The following is an 18,848-nucleotide window of genomic DNA, read 5'->3' as shown; positions in this document are numbered from 1 at the left end:
TATTATCTTAACATATTTATCTGGTAACCTGCGCTCATCATTACTTTCTTAATTTGAATGTGATGAATGAGTGGAATCTTAATCTACTCTCTTCCATTTGGGCCTCGCTGTGATTTTATTTTTTATTCATATTTTGTTTTATTTTATTTTACTTTTTCTTTTTTCTTTGTACATTTTTATATACTATTTTAATTTTGTTCAGTGTAAACAAAGAATGGGATTTATGGATTTTATTTTTAATTTTTACACTTTTGTTATTTTTTTTTCTCTCTGAGAATGATGTATTATTTTCCTTTTGTTACTTTTTTTTTATTATTTTATTTTACCATGTTTTCTGCTTTTGCTTTTTTCCTTTATTTACAGTTTACTTGTTTTTATATATTTTTCAAATGTAGGCCATTGTGGCGCATTAGGTTCTTCCTGTAATGCCACAATGGTCCAAAACTATTAAATAAATAAATAAATAAATATTTTTGTTTTGAAGTCACATTCTTAGAGTTATCGTAATAAGGCACTCATTACCTTTATTCGTAATATCTAGCAAATATTAACGCATTGTTGAATTTTAAAGCATTCGTAAAAACATCAGAGCTGTCAAAACTCAACTGCTATATTACAACTGGCACACTTTTAGAGATATAATTTACAAGTTGAATTGAATTCGAATATGAATGACCTAAAACGCCAATCGGAATATATTACAACTGAAAATACACTTCGACTCGAACATTGTCATATTGTTATTGACAGCTCTACTTATGTTTATTTTAACAGTCAAGTTAATCTAAAATCAAATGCATCAATATTATATGTATGTATGTAATTATTGAACAAATTTGATCTCCAAAAAAAAGAAGTAAGATCTTTACTTTCGACCCAATTTGTGCAATATGCGATTTTAATCCGTCTCTTCCGCATTAGAATATCGAGACCATCTATTTGTTTAGATTGCCGATAAATCAGATCGCGCATTGGTCACGCTGAATTTTTTCGTGCTCCAATTTAGACCGAAGCTCATAAATAAGACATCAAATTTAAAATCAAAGAAACTTATTAGGTGTGATAGGAGAAACCGTATCTTACCGTATAAAAACTCGTTCGCATAAAAAAACAGACAGACAAAACGCAAAATCTTCTTCTTCGTTCAGTTTCTATCCAACACAATAAGACTCGATCAAATAATCAGACCGTAACTGTTAAAGTGCGATTTTTAACTCGTCTTCTTCTTCTGCGCGGTCGGAAAAGAAGCGAAGAGAAAAGCCTCTCGGACTCTGGTCAGTCTAGAATTCACCATTCGACTTGTGCTTTCTTTGTTGTCAATTATTGTGTACATTGTGCACATCACTTTGACTTAATTGCATTCTAGAAATAGCGAAAATGGCGTTGTGATTTTTTTCCGCGATTCATTTTGCATCGAATCTGCCAATTACACGTTATTAAAACATCGTACGAATGCGTCGCGACACGAAATTTCGATCGAATTTTCATTAAGTGGTTAAACGCGCTTACTTTCGCATCACGGATTTTTCACTCTCTACGATTGAAAATTGAATTCGGCACGGTTTTTACACCCGTCGATAAAATGTGGCCACGATTAATTCAATTTCACTTCTCAATAATCCGAAAACTTCAAAAGGTCATTTAAAAACTAGCGGGGTGACCGTGGCTTAGCACTTTTTTGCGGTATGAAGTTTCTATTCTCATTATAACCATTTACGAAACTGTGCCACTTAATTTTGGAAATTGATATCTACAGGAACGTACCGGTGAATAATAATAAACGACTCAACAAATTCATATTAGATAATCTATTTCTCAATGAAAAATCCAAACGACATCGTATCTTGTTTATTGTTTCGCTGAGCTTTCGTTTCATCTTATAAGAATATCTTTTTAAATTTAAAAGGACATCACTGCAAGAAAATCACTTCTGGCATGGAAAAGTGGAGAAAAATAATTCACATCGATTATAAAAAGACAAAAAATATTGACAAATCGTTAAAAATTTATGTAAAATTGCAGCTTGAAAGATTGTCTTTAACAATGCAACATGATATGAAACATCTATGTAATTTCAAAATGATAACAGAACCTTGTGAATTGGGTGAGAAACATTGATTTCATTACTTGGATAGAAAACATTGTGCTTACATCATTCATAAGAATAATAGGTAGTGAAAAAAATGAAATTATATGTATAGAATTTGGTAAAAAAAAAAAAAAATCGAAATTATTTATCATTACATATGTACATATATATACATTGGCTTTTGGACGATTCGTTGATAATTTTAATTACTACTAGTTGGATAATAATGTATATATATTATAGTCCAAGTTTTGACTCCAGTTCGTTCACGCACATACTATTATAGTTTGTTCATACACGAACTATCGGTTTTAGATGTTTTGTAGAACGTTGACAAAGTTGAATGCCAAAAAATCACATTTGTAAGATGATTCCTTTGGGGAAAAATGTTTTCGTTTCTATATATTTATAAGTTTATAGTTTCTTACATTATATTATAAGTTTTATTGCAAAATCACTAATACAACTAATTGTTTTATTGCAAAATCTATGAATATAAAATACTTATTAGTTTGTTGAATTTTTTATGTTAGATTTGATCATTCTTTTTTTATCAATTCGAATATTTTTATTATTTTTATTACGGTCCAAGTATATGTTACAGTCCAAGTATTCAATCTAGTACGTTCGTGCACATACTAGTTTGTTCATAAACGAACTATTGATTTTAGTTCAAGTGTTAACAATCAAAAGTTACATTCAAAAAGAAGAATGTGTGGCCAAAAGTTTTATACTTTAAGCTGTCAAAATATTTCAAAGGAAAATCCAATGGAAACTCAATTACAACGTTGCTATAATTACTGTTTCCGCTAATATTGAAAATAACGCAATTTAAATTAAGCATACATACATATATATGTAGATGATGAGAACACCTAAACTTATACTTAATAGCTTGTGCATGAACAAACTAATTCGTTTGTCAATATGTTATTTTGTGTACACCATAACCGGCCAGATTGGTTTGTATATGAGCACAAACTAGTATGTTCATGAACGAACAAAATGTACACATGGATTGTAGCATATACACAACAACATATTTAATTTCATAACTCAAAGTTCTAGGAACATTTGAAATGGTTTCATAAAATTTACATAAAGTAATGAATTCCTATAGATACCGAAAATCATTAGAAATCGATGACGAACTTTTAAAATTGAAACAATGAACCCAAGGACCATTAAGACATCTATGAATAACCAGCATTCAAAGCGCTCTTAGAAAATAGTCAATCAATCTATAATAAAGTAAACTACTCGGTAAATTGCCACAACTACATACATACTACTGACAGTGAGATTTTGCAATATCCGATTCGCACACAAACATATTGAACATATATTCACTATAATAATCTCTGACACACATCCACACAAATGGTCATCTAATGATATATTGCGCGAATACCACTCGGAGAAAATATAATGAAATATTTTCGACCGATCCAGTGCGTGTTCGTATGTACGTATGTACGAGTGCCTATAATATGATATTACGGTATGGCATCGTTCGTTGACAGCGGGGGTTTCCTCTTTTATTTACGATTGTTATTTTAGCAGTCAGATGCTGCGGAATCGAGTCGGTTGCGAATGTGCATCGAATCATCATGGTCATGTGTGAAAGTCGCGTGTGTGCTCCTCGGAAGCTGCGTTTTATATGGCGAGATATGTATGTATGTATTCGGAGAATGTGGGCCATTACGGGTGGGTACGTGCATCCGCTCGGCCCACTAACTAATGTCGCTAATAAACGCACGCCAATAAACATAATCATAATTGAATAATATTAGAAAATTGTGTGTTGATTTCGGTGATTAGAATCAGATGGAAAATTGAACCTGGCTAATTTTCGGGAAGTTTGATACCGAATTCAATAAAGATTTTCACTCGATGAATGCGTCAGTAGGATTTGAATTGAGTTTGTTTTTGTAATCGATAAAAAACAAATGATAATGGTATTTATTATTTCAAATAAATGAGTTGCTATGAATGAATAACTGATGTTTAATCGATGTTAAAATAGTAGAAGTAGTCGATAGTTATTTATATTTAGGACAAATAACAGACATGTCCGGTATTGTCCGGTATCCATCTAAATCATTGTTTATTATTATATTATGAACAAATACTTGCCAAAAAACTATATAATTCGCTTTATTAATTTTATTTTAACTCAATTGGTATCACGAGTGATGGTTTGCTCGGTAATTCCGTATCGCTTCTATGGATGCAAGTATGTATGTGTATATTTATATTCATATACACATAACTGCTGATATTTATGCTTCTGGATATCTACACGTCTATCACTACGTACTCATCAATTGCCAATTTCTATTTACGTTTTACAATTTATCTTATTTTTATTACATTGCTATATTTTATTCTGTGTACTTTTCATGTTCCTTATTTCCATGTGCTTTATTTTCCTACTCTTTTCTTATTTTAAATGTTTGAGATTTTCTTTTTTTTACCTATATGTAAAAATTATTAATGGTTTACTTAACATAATTATATTTTTTTTACTATCAATCTATGTAACTTAATAAACTGTAAATTTTCCAAATAAATAAATAAATAAATAAATAAATTAATGAAGAACAAATAAAGAGACGTATGAAATTAGGATGGAGTGCATTTGGACGAATGAATGCGGTTTATAAATAAACAATGCCACTTTGCCTGAAGAAAAAGGGGTCTACCTCACGGGACCGAAAGTGAAATGGTCGAAAAAGCAAATATCGGAAGGCAAAGATCGAAAATCGAAAGATCTTAAGTCGAAAGATCAAAAAAAAGGATGCATGGTAAACGGTACTATGTACATATGTACATATATGTATATAATATATATCAGTGGCATGCGGTGAAATTATCTCTATTTTTGTCATATAGCCTTGTTTAATGTGCGCGTGCAGGATACGGGAGGAAAAGCCTGTTCCTCTTATTCCTGTTGTATCCTACTCGCGCAAATTAAATGAGGATGTACGACGGGGGGAAAGAGAGACTTTTACCGCACGCCACTGATATATATACTAACCGTTTTTCATATGTATGCATGATAAACAAATATTTTAGACATTTTCACGGTCACCCACTAGTTATGCCTGTTGAAATTTCAATGGGTGGACTTTCGACTTTTTCACGGTAACCCAAGAAAAAGATATTCGATCAATGCGTTTTAACAGTGATGACTAGAGGTAGGATAGTCACAGTGCTATCCATTGTTCGGCAAACCTTTAACAATGCATTTACAACCTTTGAACAATACACGGCCCCCTCAGGCTCCGGTGACTAGTGATGACGTATGGATGTGAAACTTGGACGTCGAATGCTAAGATGCTACACAAAGTCTAATGCACTAAAATATGTATGGAATGCTGTATAACGCTGGAACGCTGTATGCTTGGCATAACGAGGAAAGACAGGAAACGGAATACGTGGGTGGGAAGGGTTTTCTACAAATGGTTGCAAACTACGCGGCTGCATGCTCATTTAGATTGAATTTTGACTGTTTGATTTCAGCATGTACAAAATACGAGATATTCATGGGGTTGCGCAGATGACATTTCGATGTACATTGATGATTGGCAATTCTTAAAATTGAGTTGGATCTTTCTGGCAAGTTTAAAATGGCAAAATCCGACACAAAAGTATGAAATGAGCTTGCAGCGAAATGATCATGCGGCCGCATGGTTTGCAACCATTTGTAGTGGAGCAGGGTGAGAAGTATGACAAGAGTAGTGGATATAGTGGATAGAGTGAAGAGGTTGAAATGGCAATGGGCGGGCCATGTGACTAGAAGAATGAACGAAAGGTGGACAAAAGAAGTGCTAGAATGGTACCTGAGAGGATGCAAAATGTTAAAAGGAAGACTGCAGGGAAGATGGGTAGACGAAATTAAGAAAATGTGTGGGGTGAGATGGATGAGAGTTGCGCAAAACAGAGACGGGTGGAAAGGTGTTGGAGAGGTCTTCATCCAGCAGTGGATGGTGAATGGCTGTAGATGATGATGATGATGATGATGACATGTGAATAGCAGATATTCTGTCTTCGGTGGTGGAAAACGTAAAATATAAATTTATGGAATAAAAATTCGAGTTACTTCTTTGGCTTCTTTGGTTTACTTGTAGGCAACTTTCTATAGGTATGTATAATAAATATATGCACTGAAACTAATAGCAACTGTAACTTAAAGGATTGTGAAAACTTTCTGGTACATAGTTACAATCTTGGAATAAATTAGCAATTAAGAAGTGGCACGTTCTAATGTAAGTGAAAAATAAATTGAGCTTAATAAATTTACGGTGTTTTGAAGTTTTGAGGTTATTAAAATGGTTTTATTATGTTTGAAATTTAACTATTTATGTATGTATGTGTCAATTTGGGTTATAAAGATATATGTATTAATACACTATTTATTTTTTGGAGTATTTTTTTTGTCAATGATATAAATAACGGATACCACAGATTGATTTGATTTGATTGAAAATTTGATGAAGATGATGAACATTATAACTATAATTATTTACTTAAAAATATAATAAATTAATATCCTTTGAGAAATTTTATAATATTTTCAATAGAACTATATTTATATATTGCATTATCATTACTATGTCTATTATCAAATTTATTGTTCAGTTACTAAATACAAAAAAAACCCCATTTTGGGTCCATCGGCTTGGCCGCCTTTTCCAAGTATTCTTAAATAAAAAAAACTGCCAGTAACTAAATAAAAATAAAATGGTCAGTAAGAATTCATAAATAGTGGTCAGTAAAAACATTAAAAGGTCATTACAAATATAAAAAGATCAGTAAAAAACGTTAAAAGGTCAGTAAAATAATGAACGGTCAGCAAAAAACAAAATATTTTACATTGTACATAAGACACACATTTACTGAATTCTCTGATTCTGCTATCTGGTTATGATCCAAACGGCTCGGTGATTATTCCGCACAAAGCGATCTCGCACACGTCACTAAAATCTCAATCACGGATATCAAGCACCCGAAAATTCTATCCATCGAGAGCTACTCTCGCAAACTATCATACTAACGAGAGCTCGAGTGCCAGATATTTCGTATTCACGTTTTTCATGGCAACGATTGTCGTGTGCGTAATTAATTCAAGACTAATTTGGTATTTCCAAACATGTTTTTTTTTCAATATTGTCAAATAATTTGCATTTTACTTTTTTTTAGCTTGAAGCTTTTTTCTAACAATATTTAATGTATTTTTTTCATAGGAATGGTAAAATCTTACAGTGATATGATTTATTTTCTAATGTTTTCTGATTATCATAAAGACATATCATCAAACTATTCAAGTGATTGTCCTTTTTTTGAATTGCTAAAAATTTAATTTAAATACATTTTACTATTATTTAAATTAATTACCAATCATTTATACCAACATATGTATATACAGGCCTATGTTTATATACGTAGTTAGATTTTTATCGCTTGAATGTTTGCATTGAAAAAAAAAATCATTGGGAAGGCTTAAGCACTTATAATGTAATATTATATTATGAATATCTTCATAAACGTAAAATTATTAAAATTGACGATTACGAGTATAAAATTACATTAAAATTTCACGTCGGACTTTTTCAACGACATAATTACCAACAACGTATTCATTTTTAATAGGCGTTCGATAAAATTAAAATGACGCTAATGAATATAATAGCAAATAGTGAAAACAGGCACGCATCAAAATATTTCCGCATTGAAGTATTTCTTATTTTTTTTAGCTATAGTATAAACATCGAATATGTAACCGTAAAAATGCGAAAAAGGAAAAATGATATTTTTATAAACGAAAGTAGTTATAAAGTTGAAAAACTACTTTCTCCGCATAATTGCGGCGAGAACATAACTCATCCTTATATGTTTCATATACGAAAATTTGATTGAAAATTTCACATAACTCGCGTGTCAAAATTAGCATTTACATAACACGAAAACTGGAAACCGATCAAAGCGTCGATTTTATGCATCTGCAGCTTAACTTTTATTTTATTTCTCTTTGACAGTGCTGTGCTACTCCATATTTTTAACATAATGGACGTCCAACTGTACTATGATGATATTACAAAAAGACTCATTATACTTATTTCACGTTTATATAATTATATTCCGTTACTACGACAATACATTCATGTTTAAGTTGATCTTGGATGCATAACATCAACATCACGCGGCGAAATATATTTTTTTGTCATACGATGTGAATGAACTGTCAGCCTACATATGTCAGGGTACATATTTATAATGTTTAAATTCCAAAAATCGGTGAGAGTATACCTTTTCATAATGATTTGCAAATCATTTAGTCGATTGCACAATAGGACGAGTCACATTGACGTCGATCGATCCGAAATGAAAAGGCGAAACAGGAAAAAATAGAGGGCATTAGTAATGTGCTCAGTATGTTGTTGCAAAATCGGCGAATCGACTAGGAACACCCACTTTTTGAAGTGTTTAGATAATGAATGTAATGTGGCAACACGTGTTTCAGAATAGAAATATGCATTGTGCGGAGGCTGGCGTGAAGAACTTACACAGACAAATTTGTATGGAGAAAAAAATCGATGTGTCCATCACACGACTTTCTACCATGATTATATAATAATGCGAACAAAATAGACAACATTAATCATATTAGTGAAAGAATTTCAAAAGATAGCTGTTTTACAACATGGATAAATTGTCACTTCTGTGTGAACTCGTTAATTATCTTCGAGGTGATGCATACTCACCTGCATTTTAATGCCGTAAGAGCGAAAGAAAGGAAAGACGAGTTTGTAATGTGCATAATATTTGGATGAGAATGTTAAATAGAACTGCATTCGAATAAATCCCAGCTGATAAATGTATATGTGATTGATTGAGAAGCAATAAATGTATGTACACTCACACACTGTGTCGTTCTAATTCTTTCAATTTCATAAGACAGCTGATGTTGATAAAATTGGCAAGGATTGTAAATAGGTTTTTGAGCTCTTTTTCCTGTTATGGTTTAGATTAACATTAGAATAATATAATACTGTGATTAATAACCAAATTAAATTAAATTGTAAAATAGAAAATGATCAGTAGATCAGTAGCTATTAAAATAGATACAAGATGTATTGTGAACATAATTTCGTAATAATAAAAAGCATTTAAAAATCAAAAAAAAAAAAAATTGGCATCATCAAATCAATCATAAATAACAAAAGTATTGCTTCATCCTACTTTCCACTCTTTTAAATGAAAAACAAGTAAGGAAAAACCAATGGGAAAAAACCTTCGTATTAAAACTATCATCGTCAATTCGACGAATAAATAGTTTGTTGAAAATAGTTGGAGATTAGTTGTGATGTGAAAATGTGGAGGAATTGAGAGGCAGTTCTTTAACCCGATGGACCAGCTTCGTACGTGTGGTTCCATTTTGGAAAAGGATTGTCAAGAATGTACGTATGTATCAGTTAATTCCAGAGCGGTCACGATCCTCAGTCGTAGAAATACTGACCGGAGAAGATTTTAATGGACATTGTAAACTAGAAAGGTGTACATTACTGTACGTATAACTAGGTATAGTGGAAACTCATGATATACTCGTGTAAGTCCTACTTTGATTCATTTGATTGTACACGTTAAACTACACCGCAGTGAAAGTTTTAAACTAGACATTATTAAGCGTTTGTAAATAAGCCTCGACTTTGATAATAAATTCCTAATTATAATACGTCTGCAAAGCGTAACCGAGCACATAAATTACACGCCGAAAATTCCGATCCGGGCAAAAGTGTTTGTATTGTTTTCGTTCGAGACGTGGGCTTCGTCAGTACCTTCGTGGGTGTTGTCTCTTTTAGTGGCACAACAGCCGAAAGACGAAACGGCTCGAATTATATTTGCGTCGTTTATTTTTGCCTCCTATTCAAGGTTGTCCACGCTCTAGAACGTTCAATTAACCAACACGATTACTCCAGTTTTCCTTCCATGATCATTCTGCCTTTTTTGCAAACGGTCCATTCGGTACGCGTTCGCTTTTTCAATGAAAATTATCTATCTCGAACACCGCACTGTCAAGATTGGTAACAGTCTCAGAAGCTTACGAGTATCTGATGATAGTATTATCATTTTCTTTATGATCGAAAATTCTTTGGGAAGATGTGGAAAATATAGAACAATGGTAAAAAGGCGAAATTATACAAATAAAATGTTATATTGACTTGCTATGACATAATAAAACAACAATACCTGGAGGAAAATTATGCCTGGGTTGTGATGTCTAAAAAACCAAAAGCATATAACGATAGAAGAGAAATTATCTGAAATAATAGGGCCCGGTAAAATAGCCGTATTTCCAGACAAATTAGGTATTTATCACGACATTATATGCGAATGCCCATCTCTAAAACATTTCACCCTGCAAATAATAAGGATTGTAAATAGGTTTTTGAGCTATTTTTCCTATTATGCTGTAGATTAACATTAGAATAATATAATACTATGATTACTAACCAAATTAAATTAAATTGTAAATAAATAGCAAATGATCAGTAGATCAGTAGCTATTAAAATAGATATAAGATGTATTGGGAACATAATTTCGTAATAATAAAAAGCATTTAAAAATCAAAATCCTGCACGCCAGATTCGGTGTTCGCCCGGCAAATCAAACGTCAAATGGGTTGCCAGTAGCAAAAATAAAATTTTACTAAAATAAATACCGACCCTAACAACCTAATCGTAAACGAATAGGGCCAACCCTAACTTAACCTAACCCTTAAATAAATAAGTGTTGGTTGCTAAGATATTAAGATATGTTTGGATGGATATTACGATATGTGGACCATGAGGAGAGTGGGAATGGACAGGAGTGGGGCGACGTGCTATCATCCAACTGTCAAAAATTATAATTTTACTGATAGAGGCCAGTGAAAATGTAATTGGCTATGATTTCACTGAACTATACGCAATGAAACAATAATTGGTTATGATTTCACTGAAACGTCAAATTTTATTTTTGTTACTGGCAACCCGTTTGACATTTAATTTTCCAGGCGAAGGTCGATTTTGTCGTGCGAGCTATTTTAAAAGGGTTTGGTGCAAACGATCGAAAAGCGCCAGACAGATTGAACCACAGATTAACTGGATGGCTGCTTTAAACGCAATTCTCGACTTCACGAATGAAAAATTGCACATCAGATGACGAGTAACCTTTCGATGTGCACAGATGCAATTATTAAAATTGAGTTGGATCTTTCTGGCGAGATTTTAATAATTTAATAAGGAAAAATTCGGAACTAAAGTATCAGAAGCACAGAACGTATACAGGGTAGGTATGTCGGGACTTTGGGTAGATTTCGCTTAGTGTAAGTGCGAGCAGTGCGCACGCATAAGGTACACGTGTCGTTAATTAAAGATTTTAATTTGATATTAAATGTCGTTTAGACATTTGTCGTGTAATTTATTTTATAGCCGTGCCAAAAATATTATTCCGAATTACATAATATGGGGTAGGTATGTACTTCGGAATTACGTAGTGCACCAAAACAAAGAAGTCTACATCACGATTTCTCAGATTTTCAGCCACTACCAGTCACAAGTATTCGTCTTATATGCGAGTAATGTATTGAAAGAATTTCAAATAGGTCCTGAAGCAAACAGTGGGTAGAAAAATTCAACATACATATGTATATACCTAAATATATTTGCACGCATACGAAAATAGAAGTCTTTGAAACAATGGATTCTTCGAAAGGTTTCGTACGTTGAAAGTTTACCGTCACGCCGAGGTGGTCTTCGAAATGGATTCGTAGTCGGCATTTTTGATCATGGCTATCGAGCAGGTATACCGACGATAGTAATCTAAACATGCGTATATTTGTAACTGTTGAAACAGGTATACGATATGTGGCGAGATAATGTCCTGTTTTCACTTTTTTTCTCAGCCACTCGTCTTCAGCGAGTTCCTGACTGGATGTAAACAGGTTTGCCGCTTACCCGCTCGCCTATATCTAATTCCTGGTTGGTTACTATTTTTACTTTATTTTTTTTTCGTTTTATCAAAGTTACGTGTTAGAATTGCATCAAAGATTCATCGAAATGAAGTTGGTTCATCTGAGCATTTTTCTGACGTATTTTGGTACATTGGTATTTGTGAGGGTTATTTATTAATGGTAGCCACGACTCGAAAAAGTGTCGCCTTTAAAACCGATATTGCATGTGTCTGAAATAACAATGTATACTAATTTGAAAAGAGAAAAAAATCTTTGTAGAAATAATAATTAGTTGACCTGGTGACTTACAGTCAGCCCGCTACATTATAACAAAAAAGTTTTGCCAAAAATATATTAAATTTTGTAATAGATGGTACTATTGTTAATTCTAATGATGTTCACTAAGCAAATGTACACGCGAATGGTGACAACAATGAAATATTTATTATTAAAATAATTCAGTAAACTTTTGAAACTCATCATAAATAGAGATGAATGTCTATTATAATTATGATTTAACTAAATTGAATGGCGTACTGTACTTTCTAAACACTTCATTAAATTTCCTATTGTTATTCACTTGTTGCGTTCAATTTCAAAATTCTTTACACGTACATCTCATATTATCATACGTAAGATTTTTTTTTAAAAATAGTGTATATATTTTCCGCTTATATAATAGATTGCAAAAAGGAAATGTTCATTTTTCAAATACATACATACAATTCAATTTCCTGTATTTTGAATGTAACTGTTTAAGGGAATTCTACTTTCTTGGGTGTTTATAATATGACACCTTGGGTGATAAAAAAAAGTGGAATGCTTAATGAATCTCGCACACATTGAACAAATATTAACTGGTGTACCTGTCGAGCGTGTTTCCGTAGACGCTTTCCGTTTGTTCTTGTTATTTAGAGATTAAAATTGAATACAGAGTTGTCTGTGTTTCCTCTTGTGTTGAAGCCGAATTATCATCATATTTTCTGTGTGAATATTCACATTTTTTTTTGCGGCTTTATTTAATTTTAATTCTTGAACCTTTTTCGCGCAGAGCAAAAACGAAAATACACAATTGTACGAGTTGTGCGATGCACTGTGAGAATTTAGCGTACAATACGGCATTGTTGAAAATTATGTTTACTTATGTAAAATTGTGCGAAATGCAACTTATCGCCCGTGACGCGTCTGTCTATTCATGCGGATGCAATGAGTGTTTCTCTGTTGGAAAACGGACGGATTAATGGTTCGCACCGGTTCTTTCGAACCGGTCAATAAAAATGGTGGAAATCGTACAAGGAAAATAGCACATGTATTATCCAAGTCAGACTTCGACTAAATATCTTAATTTTCAATTGAAAAAACTTCGAAATCGAAATCATGAAAAATTTTACTTGCATTTAAAATAAAAAACAAAACATAATCAATAATTATAAAATATCAATTGTTTCAGTAAGGCAGTCTTAAACAATTGAATTTGATTTTAAAAATGTGTGAATTTAAATAATTTTAGCATTTATTACATTATATTTTGATTTGATTTTCTTTTTTTTGAAAAAAGAATGTGCCGGAACGCACTTTTGAATCCATCCATATTTTCTTCTCTTCATAAGACACCATATTCTATAATTTTAGCCAATTATATAAATATGGATTGTGATTATGAACGCACGTATGTATACTGTTCCGTCTAATTAATTTTGAAACATTAAAAATATTGTGAAAAAAGGTGCCGGAACGCCGTTCCGCCGCGTTCTTAGGGAAAACGCCCTGCATACACCTTATAAAGACTTACAATACAAAAATGTAGTATTTACCCCAAAAAAAAACTAATCAAATCATATCCCTTTAGTCTTTTAAATAAATATTTATCAATTCCATGTATTAAGAGGGCTGGACCCCAGCGCCTTGTCCATACAAACGTATTAGACTTCTCCCTTCCTCAATTATGGCACTAGAGCAATTATTTTTTAATATGCTATGAATATCCACCATTGGCATGCATCTGTGTTTTTATTTTTTTTGATTAGTTATTTTTTATAGGAGCTAGGAGCCGCCAAACATATATAAAATCGCTTCTTTTTTACACCCACGAAAAGAGTCCAGCGTGCTTATTTAACGGTCTATTTTAAAAAAAATACGCACACAGATGCATAGAAAATATCTTTCTCATACCGATGATGAAATTTTTTTAAAAATTGGTCCAGTTTTGGAGGAGAAAATCGGAAAATCGATTTAAAATACGTATTATCTGGCCGAAGCGCAACTGTCGCATTCACTCAATATATATATCGAAGAAAGGAACGGCAACAAAATATTTGTAAAGTTTCGGGTGTACAGCCCTCTTAAGTTATATACAAATATATTTTTTAATGAATAACGTCGAATGTTTTTATGCACTTAGCACTAATTAAACTTAGAGGAAAAGTTTGCAGGCTTTCGAAAGCTTCTTTTACGTTGCGTTTTGTGCTTTTTTTTCCTTTTATTATTATTTTATTGTATATATATATACATATATATAATATAAAATTGTGACCGGCAATCGTAGCTCATTATTAATTTTTACTCGAGTAAATCACGTAAATGGTTTCATCGACATTTTCTCTAATGCGTTTCTGACTTTCTTTGCTCGCGATACTTCAGCATCGTCTCGCTACACGCGAAATACTTTATTGCCCCAGAATGCAAATCATAAATAAAACAGGCACACACACAATAATCATTAATAATGTTTTAAAATGCTTACCTTAAAATAGAACGTTTATAAACTTGGGGCACACGTGACACAACTCGCTACCGATACAAAAGTCTTTCCACTCAACAAAAATTATAATGTTCTTGTTGTAACATCACGACATTTTGGTACTGAAATTGTAGTGAGATTTAAATTATTTTCTTAAGAGAACTGGGCACAGATGAAAATAGTATTTTTTTCCACTTGATGTTACATGCTATGATATCGCAGCTCGATTGCAACTAGGTAACTGATCTTGTCTAAGAAAGCTCTTTTGGTGTTGTGCCGGTATGGTGTTGTGGAGTAGGTGTGCTCGCACCTGCCCAGTCGGATAGAAAGTGAACTCCTCGACGCTGAGCGAGGCTCACTTGATTGCGGTCAGGTGGGGCAGCATCTCCACACAGATAAGCTCCGAGCCAGACCCAACAAGAACTTTCGTTTTTCTGGAGTGGAGGATTTCATGTGACGTGCATACTTTTGGTACACACTTGCCTACCAACACTTGCCCAATATGAAAAAATCTAGTGTGGTCAACACCCCACTTTCTCCGCTTTTAACAGGAGGTAGTAGAGATAAGTGATTTTGGAGAAATAAAGACAACATTTTTATTGATGAATAACAAAATGCTTAATTTTAATTACAAAAGCCACTTTTTCAACAAGTACATATGCAATAAATTATTACGTCAATAAAGTATTTCATTATCAATAAGTTGAAAACAAATTTCTGGCTAGTGAAAGTTAAATTATGAAGATGTTTAGCGACAGGTTTTGTAAAATTTTGAATAAGAAGATTCTAAAACTTATGAAAGCCTGCTGGACCACAGTGCTATCGGCTTTAAAAAGCCATAAATCGATGTATGTACATATCTATGAGTAGGTGCTAAATACATATGTATGTACCGGTCTCCGTGACGAGCTAAAATGAAAAATTACAGAAAACATAAATATCGGAAGGCAAAGATCGAAAATCGAAAGATCTTAAGTCGAAAGATCAAGAAAAAGGGTAACGGTAAACGGTAAACGGTACATCCTCACTTAATTTGCGCGAGCAGGATACAACAGGAACCAGAGGCCTGTTCCTCTTGTTCCTGTTGTACCCTGCTCGCGCAAATTAAGTGAGTATGTACGTGAGTATGTACCGTTTACCATGCACCCTTTTTTTTTGATCTTTCGACTTAAGATCTTTCTTTGCCTTCCGATGTTTGTGTTTTCTGTAATTTAACATTCTGGCTCGTCACGTAGACCCGTATTTATGTACATACATTGGTGTGAATATATTGCCCAATACTCAAAATATTGCCCCCCCCCCCCCCAATTAAAACAAGATAAAAGTTTGCAATTTGGGTTGTCGGATTTTGTTTAAATTTTTTTATTACTTAAAATTACTATAATTATTATACACATTAAATATCAAGAAGATAAAATAATAAAATATTGTTTTAAAAAAAAACTACTTCCGGTTTACGAATTCTGACCTTATCAGCTCTAAGTTAGTACATAAAGAATGCAAATATAAATTTTCAGTTTGATACGTTCAGGGGTGTGGAAAGAATCGTGGTCACATTTAACATTTTTGACTTTTCATAAACCTTAAGAGGAAAAAAATTCCACTTAAGGTTTATAAAATGTAGTGATTTTTTCATTATTTTCATTTAATTGATACGAGAATTATACTTGATTTTTTTCGTGAAGAGCACACATGTTTAAGGGGTCAAAAAAAGTAGAAGAAAAATCGAACAAGAGTAAACTGCCACAAGAGCAACTGACGGATGCTTAACAAATTTATACATAACTTGATATTAGGCTTAAACTTGTAGATATGAAATTGCAGTTCAATAAACCAAAAGGTTTCTGAGAAAAACATAAAAAATATCGATTCTCTGGAGTATTTATAATTTCTATTACATGTAATCAATTTTCAGTCTGATTCAGTGAGCGGTTTCGGAGATAATTGAATTCAAAAAAGAGGAAAACTATAAGGAGAGGTACCATTTCAGTCAACTCAAAAATTTGCGTTGTATCGATAAGAATTTCAGAAACCGATACTAATTTTCAGTTCGATAGGATTAACCTCATAATACACAGACACACATTTTTTCTAGATCATGAAAATGTGATTAGTGATCGATTCTGAGTTCGAATCGAATTTCGCATGATCACAAAACTTCATCTATTGTTACTATGTATATATACATAGATAAAGTAAAATGAAATATAACATAATATTATATTTTACAGTTATTTAAAAATAATTATGATGAAAATAATTGTAGCACAAAGCGATTTTTTTCAGATACATGAATTACGTGACAAAATATTTAAATGTTATTTTAAAATGAATATATAAATGTATATTTACATATATAATAATATTTGTTTGTGGGAAACAAGTTGATTTGGATTATGTAAAGAGCAAGTTGGAGCCACCGGGATGCTGGCAATTTATCGATAGACTGTCTTTTGACAAATAAGAACAATGGTGATTGCGCCTTCGTAAAATTTCTCCCCTATTTTTTGGTAACTCAAATAAGAAGATTTTGACGAAAATTCCTGACGGTATATATGTAGATAGAATGTCGACTATTTAAAATATCGACATCAACATAGTACGCTTAAGTCATTATAAAATACTCCCGACAAACACTGAATAGTTGTGCAAGAAGAGTTGACATCGCCTTAAATTAGAAATAATTCAATGATGGAATAAGAGCATTGAAATGTGGTATGTGACTCATCATTTTAATAATATTCAACATTATGAAAATTTCATCACGCACGTCGATCGTTCATTGAGCAACCTTAAAATAGGTCTGATTTTTCTTCGAATCGAAAGTCAACACATCCGCTACATACGACTAATTCAAGGTCAATATCTAGATCGTTGATGTTATGTATAATCTGGTTGTTCGTCGAGGAAGTCATAAACAATCTGTTAAATTTAAGCGGCAAAAGACACCTTATCTGTGCAACCGACTCAGAAAACCAAACAAACTCAAAATTAGAAAGTTAAATCTCTGCATTTGAACGTCGCGATCATCGGGTGTGCCCCTAGGGATCATTTTCACAATTAACACGTGCTCATCATTATTTTAAAGTACTTCATACCAATATCTCTTTTCGTAGTTGTCAGTTTCTAAAAAAATATATTGAAATTTAAATTCTGAATAAACATCGGTGAAAATGTGCCACACCTCTGTTTAATATATTTTCTATAGTTTTGTGAAAACAAGGGCTGTGAAGTTGGAGTCGGAGTCGTAAAACATCAACCGATTCCAACTCCTTTTTATTATTATTGTTTTCTTTAATGGTTGTGGCTATTTGCAGGTACTATATCTGCGACAGGCGCAAAGCCTTCTGCGCATGCGCGTGAACTGTCACTGTCAGCGTGTTTACTGATAAAATTTTGTTTTAAACCCCTTCAAATTTAGTTTGAACTCGTAGAGTGACGTAGTATGAACGATTGTTTAAACATATAAGATTAAAATAATGAAAGATTGATTAAACAAGTCTAGCATACATTAAATGTAAGAAATTATAATCGGATTATAAGTTCACGCGCATGTGCAGAAGGCTTTACGCCTGTCGTAGATATAGTACCTGCAAATAGCCAATAGTTTGCAGATATAGTGCCTGCAAATAGCCACAACCTTCTTTAATTGATAGTATTACGGTTCGTGTCAACTACGTAGTAAATTGCAACTAGCGAATTCAGAAATAAATTAATTAGATTATAAATAAAAATCGTTCAATTGCACGGTGTGTTTTGATATGTTGTGGCCAAAACCGATTGTTTCCTTGTTTTCATAGATTTTTTTAGTTGAATTGATTTGTTTGTGTATGAAATTCATAAACATACATTATTAATGTAGTGTACTCTCGATTATCCGGGTGCGGATTGTCCGTGCTTATTTTTTTTTATAAATTTCATAATTTTTGAATGAAAATACGTAATAATGGTAGATTTGGAGCATCGGTTGATCAGTGGGACTTTTTCGTTAGATGCTTTGTTCAGTTACGTATTTATTTAA

The 18,848-nt window shown here is 32.6% G+C and overlaps 1 protein-coding gene across 1 annotated transcript in view; it reads right to left on the bottom strand.

The window, feature by feature from the left end:
- Nucleotides 1-15,158, bottom strand: part of LOC143917954 (uncharacterized) — a 45,542-nt gene extending 30,384 nt beyond the window's left edge. The window contains exon 1 of the mRNA XM_077439588.1: nucleotides 14,831-15,158. The gene's annotated coding sequence lies outside the window, so the exon portion shown is untranslated. The remainder of the gene's footprint in view (nucleotides 1-14,830) is intronic.
- Between the last annotated feature and the right edge of the window lie 3,690 nt (nucleotides 15,159-18,848).

The sequence above is a fragment of the Arctopsyche grandis genome, chromosome 10, assembly GCF_051622035.1.
Source record: "Arctopsyche grandis isolate Sample6627 chromosome 10, ASM5162203v2, whole genome shotgun sequence".
NCBI classification, from domain to species: Eukaryota; Metazoa; Arthropoda; class Insecta; order Trichoptera; family Hydropsychidae; genus Arctopsyche; species Arctopsyche grandis.
This window is presented reverse-complemented; position numbering and strand designations above follow the sequence as displayed.